The sequence below is a fragment of the Cervus elaphus genome, chromosome 15 (genome assembly GCF_910594005.1).
Source record: "Cervus elaphus chromosome 15, mCerEla1.1, whole genome shotgun sequence".
NCBI classification, from domain to species: Eukaryota; Metazoa; Chordata; class Mammalia; order Artiodactyla; family Cervidae; genus Cervus; species Cervus elaphus.
The window spans coordinates 14,769,076-14,774,099 of NC_057829.1; the positions used below are offsets into that span (position 1 = coordinate 14,769,076).

Here is a 5,024-nt window from a genome sequence, read left to right on the forward strand (position 1 = left end):
TAATCAATATGATACAAATTGTTTTAAAATATTAATTTTACTAAATTTATTTGGTATTATGTATTTTTAGTCAATATATCAATATACACAAGAGATTCAATTACTGTTACAAGACATTTATAAACTCTTACATTTGAAAGGAGTTTCAAACTTTTAAAAGTCAGGAATCGCTAATTTTAAATAATGATGGTTCCCTTGAGATCAGAAAAATGGGAAGAAACATGAAAGAGGTCAGAAACGTGAAGGCATTTCCACAAGAAAAAGAGTAGGAGGTCCCCACCCAAAGCTATCAATTCCTGTCAGGAAACTGGCTGACACATCCTTGCTTTACCTTGGAGCTATGGAAGCCTGAGGCTTGATTTAGCATGGGTGTAAAAGTACCCTATGTCAGCAAACTCACAGGAAGAACTTGTCAATTCTGCTAGTGTTCTGTCTAAGCTTCAAAATGGCACAGCACTCAGATACCCTAGTATATCATAATGTCTTTGACATTTTCCTGAGGAAAAAGCATGGATCACGAGTACAAAAGGGAGAATAAAAGCTATCTCTGGAATTTTTGCTTCTACGGATGATCAAAAGGAGCATCCAAGAGGTATAGCAGGTAAGTGGTTTTGTTGTTTCTTTACAGCCCCAATTTAATCTCTCCTGCATCTGGTAACAGAATCTGTTTTCCTTTAGGGAATTTTCCATATCCACAGCTGGCACATGGCTCAGACTTAAGTCTCAAAACTGCTGCTAAAATTACTAATAGAGAGGTGAATTCCTCTGGATGAAGTTTTGAAGCTGGTTAGAAGTCATTTTTGTGCTGCTTGCGGTCATTTTTTGCCATCAGTGGGGGGAGCCTGCCCGAGAATAAAGTAACATAGGGGACAACTGACCAGCAAGTGGAGAAAGAATCCAAAAAATAACATGTGACCATTTGATCCAGGTATTCCGATTTGGACTCCTGGGTTATGTGAGCCAATCAAATTTACTGTGTTTCTTACATGTTTGAGTTAATGTCATTGGCACCATAAAGAAACCTGACTAATGCAGGGTTGTCCTTCAGCCTCTGACGGAATTTACCATTATCTTTGCATTGTTGCTTTCCCTATTCTAGTTCCAAGAAAACTACACCCCGCCATGTCAGGACTGCTCTGGCCTGACTCATTACAGACCCTCTCAACGTGGAGCAGAAACCACTTTTCCGCCAGCTCACCAGCTGACTCCCAGGGTTAAGGCATTCACAGCCCTGAAAAGGTCCCAAAAAAGTAGCGAGAAGCAGAGCCCCTACAGATCTCCTGAAAAACTCGGCTCTCATATGGCATGGAAAAGTCACCTCAAACTAGAAAATTTTAAATGTAACTGAAGCTCTCTTTCCAACTGGCCATAAACAGTGAGTGATGCACTGCAGTATATGAAGGTTGCCAATTTTTAATAGAGCAGCCCAGCAACTCAGCTGGAGATTCTCCTAAGAGAGGACTATAATAAGAATTGTTTTATGGAGATGGGGTATTTTGATGCTGAATCTTCAATTTTGCTTTTATTCTTTTTTTCTCTTACTTTTTTTCATTCTTGTTTACCCTGCTGTGTTCCTTTCCATTATAACTCTCTTTGTCTGAAATCAGACCCATAGAAATAAGCCTATAATAAGGGACATGAGAATCCCTAAATTTCCCTTATTCTGATTTTCTACTTTATCAATATTTCAATTTATGAAACATACAGGGGGTATTTTAGTTCACTGGCTCTTCAATTTATTCAAGCTACTTTATAATCTGTTGCGTGGAAAATCTGAATATGCATCATAGCATCTAAAACCAACATTTCTAAATCTGTTTGTGGTACATTATGTAGGAAAATACTTCAATCTCACTAGCACTTGAAAAACCCTCATCGTACATCATTCCATCCTAGGAAAAAAGCAAGTGGTGATATCTGTATATAAGGGAAAAAGAAGAGAACAGTAAAATTGCAACCCATTGATAAAGATTAAACTGTCTTCCTTAGCTTAATTGGACAGGGCTTTTTTATTTTGGGGTTTATTTTGGTGCTTCCTTACACTGCTTAATATATCAACCAAGTAAGATAATTGTTTTTCAGTGATCTTTGTGTAGGAGTAAACAAAGTTTGAGATTAAAGTTTTGTTTGTTTGTTTGTTTTTCCCTCCTTCCTAGAAGCTGGGCCCGTTAGCTCAGTTGGTTAGAGTGTGGTGCTAATAACACCAAGGTAAGTGGGTTTGATCCCCATATGGGCCAGAAGCTTATGCTTTGGGCTTCCCTTGCAGCTCAGCTTGTAAAGAATCCTCCTGCAATGCAGGAAACCCTGGTTTGATTCCTAGGTTGGGAAGATACCCTGGAGAAGGGATATGCTACCCACTCCAGAATTTTTGAGCTTCCCTGATGGCTCAGCTGGTAAAGAATCCTGCAATGTGGGAGACCTGGCTTCAATCCCTGGGTTGGTAAGATCCCTTGGAGAAGGGAATGGCTACCCACTCCAGTATTCTGGCCTGGAGAATTCCATGGACTATATATCCATGGGGTTGCAAACAGTCAGACACAACTGAGCGACTTTGACTTTCAGAAGCTTTCTAGGTTACTCCTGAACTAATTAAACTGTGTTCTTTGTTTTGCTTTTTACACTGGCTATAGTGTCTTTTTACTTTTACCCTAAAATCCAGGTTATAATATACTATAGAACCACTCACATATGCTGATGGAGAACTTACTGCTTAGTCGTTCTTGTGTGTTTGATGTTTGGTCTCCCCACGGGGTTGTAAACTCTTTAAGGGCAGAACAGTGTCTTTTGTTCACCATTGAATCCTCTGTCCCTAGTATAATACTTGGAACATAGTAAGCATTTAATAAATAGTTGTTAAATAAGTGAACAAATTAATGAATAGCTCAAGTTAAAGTCACTGTCATTGAATATTAGCATGGATCAATAATGGAGTTATCAAACTACATGTGGCAGGTGAAACTAAAAACAACAGTGACAACAATAACATTATCTAACATAATTTAACATAAATAATGTAATTTAACAACAAGAAATTATAATAACATTATTATAAAACAATGTGACCAATTATTTGGAAAGAGAATGATCATTTCTAATGATCATTATTTATGTTATTTAGAGAGAGTATAATGTAGTACATATAAAAATTTTCATAATCTTCAGTAAAATATATATTCTATAGGAACACCCAGTACACATGCATACACAAAACAAAATTTTCACAGAATATTTACCTTTACTGTGAGGGGCATACTGATATTTCTATTCTTATCTATTTTATGCTTTCTCTTATATTTCATTAAAAAATGTTGCTCATGACCAACTAAATTGATCTCGTGTGTCTTGTGGTCTGAAGAACTCCCCCACAGCAGTGAGAAGCATGGGTTCTGGAGTCAGACTGCCCACTGCTCAGCCATTTACTGGTGGTGTGATACTGGCCCAGTGTCCAATGATGAAGCTTCACTGCTTCATCCACAAAATGCAGAAGGTGTTAGTAACCACATCATAGGGTGGTTGTGAGAACTAAGTGAAATAATGAGTGGAAAGCTCTTACCACAAAGACAATCCTCAAACACATTAGCCACTATCATGTATCAGACATTACAAGCATGCTTCTCAGGTGTCTCTTTATCCTCTGAAAAGTCTCATGCTGTAGTATTATTACCCCCATTGTAGAGTAAGAAAAGTAAGGTTTAGAGAGGCTGAATGAATCATCCAAGGCCAAATGGTCAACAAATGTCAGAGCTGGAGTACTCAAACCAGGTCTGTCTGACTCTGACCAGGACTGTGGTTTTTCTTTTTTTTTCTCCAGGGAACATTTCAAGAAGGCTCCACGGAAGCACTGGGACTTGAGGTAGCCTTTGAAAGATGAGTGAATTATATAAAACCGATGCCCAAATGCTACTTCCCATGGTTGAAAGAAGTTGGAGTTTAGGATTGGCCACTTCTGGGTTCTATCCTTGGCCTACCATATGCCAGCTTAAGTAACTGGGTGCAATTTTACTTAGCCTCCCCTGAGACTCAGTTTCCTCAACTTTATGCTACTGATCAAACCAACTGTGCAGAGTTCCCATGAATAATGAGATACACATGATACATTTTTTTATTGTCTGGCACATAGGTGCTCAACAAATGTAAGCTATTTTTATTAGCTAGAATTTGCTTAGAAGGTATGTGAGTTAGAATTTAATCTCTTACCTAGGGCTTAATTAAATCTGCAATTTGTAGGCATCAATGGATGCAATTTGAAGCCATCTTGAAAGCACGGGTGAAAATACACTGTATGAAAAGGTCTGGTAAGTTTTATCATTTATCAGCTTAAGCAGTTCCAAGCAGAATGACTGTTAGTGACATTGAGATTGCAGCTATTGAATGTACTTTGGGTGGCAGAGTTTGTCCAACATAATCTCTTCCAAGTTACTAGCGATACTGTTCACCTTTCCAGGGTTAATGTAAAGTACATTTGCCTCACCTAGGAGCCATCAGGACTTTACAAGTACTACAGAGCATCCCATGACAACAGAGCCAACTTGGCAGTACTGTTCATTTCCATTGCAGATTAATTATCAACTCCACTGCCTGCTCTTCAAGACTTGGGACCTTCAGAGATGAATCAAATATTAGAAAATATAAAGTTGGCTTCTGTTTACACCCCCTGCTCACTTCTACCTCTGTGGACTGGAAGAAAGCCAAATTTCTTGTTCCCCAGGGGACTCCATGGTGAGTAAGGTGGTTACTAAAGCCCCGGACATCAGAAGTGGAGCACAGCTGTGATTCTGAAAGCCTCATTCATAGGTAGGAAAGGTGATCGCAGAGTTTATGAAGTTGGGATGCACAGTTAAGATTCTTAGGTGCCCAATCAACCCTGGAAAAACTCTATCCTGCAAGTGAATTACAGAGAGGTAGTGAGAACAAATGTTTTAGTCTCTTGAGCAATTAAAATACTTCTGAGACAAAACTATCAGAAGAGTGGAAACTGTCAGAAAGACAGTTTTACACACATATATTTTAACTAGAAATATGAT

At 38.5% G+C, this 5,024-nt stretch overlaps 1 non-coding gene across 1 annotated transcript; it reads left to right on the forward strand.

The window, feature by feature from the left end:
* The first annotated feature begins 2,162 nt into the window (after positions 1–2,162).
* Positions 2,163–2,237, forward strand: TRNAI-AAU. Its single transcript has one exon. It is a non-coding gene; the product is annotated as a tRNA-Ile (tRNA).
* The last annotated feature ends 2,787 nt before the right edge of the window (positions 2,238–5,024 follow it).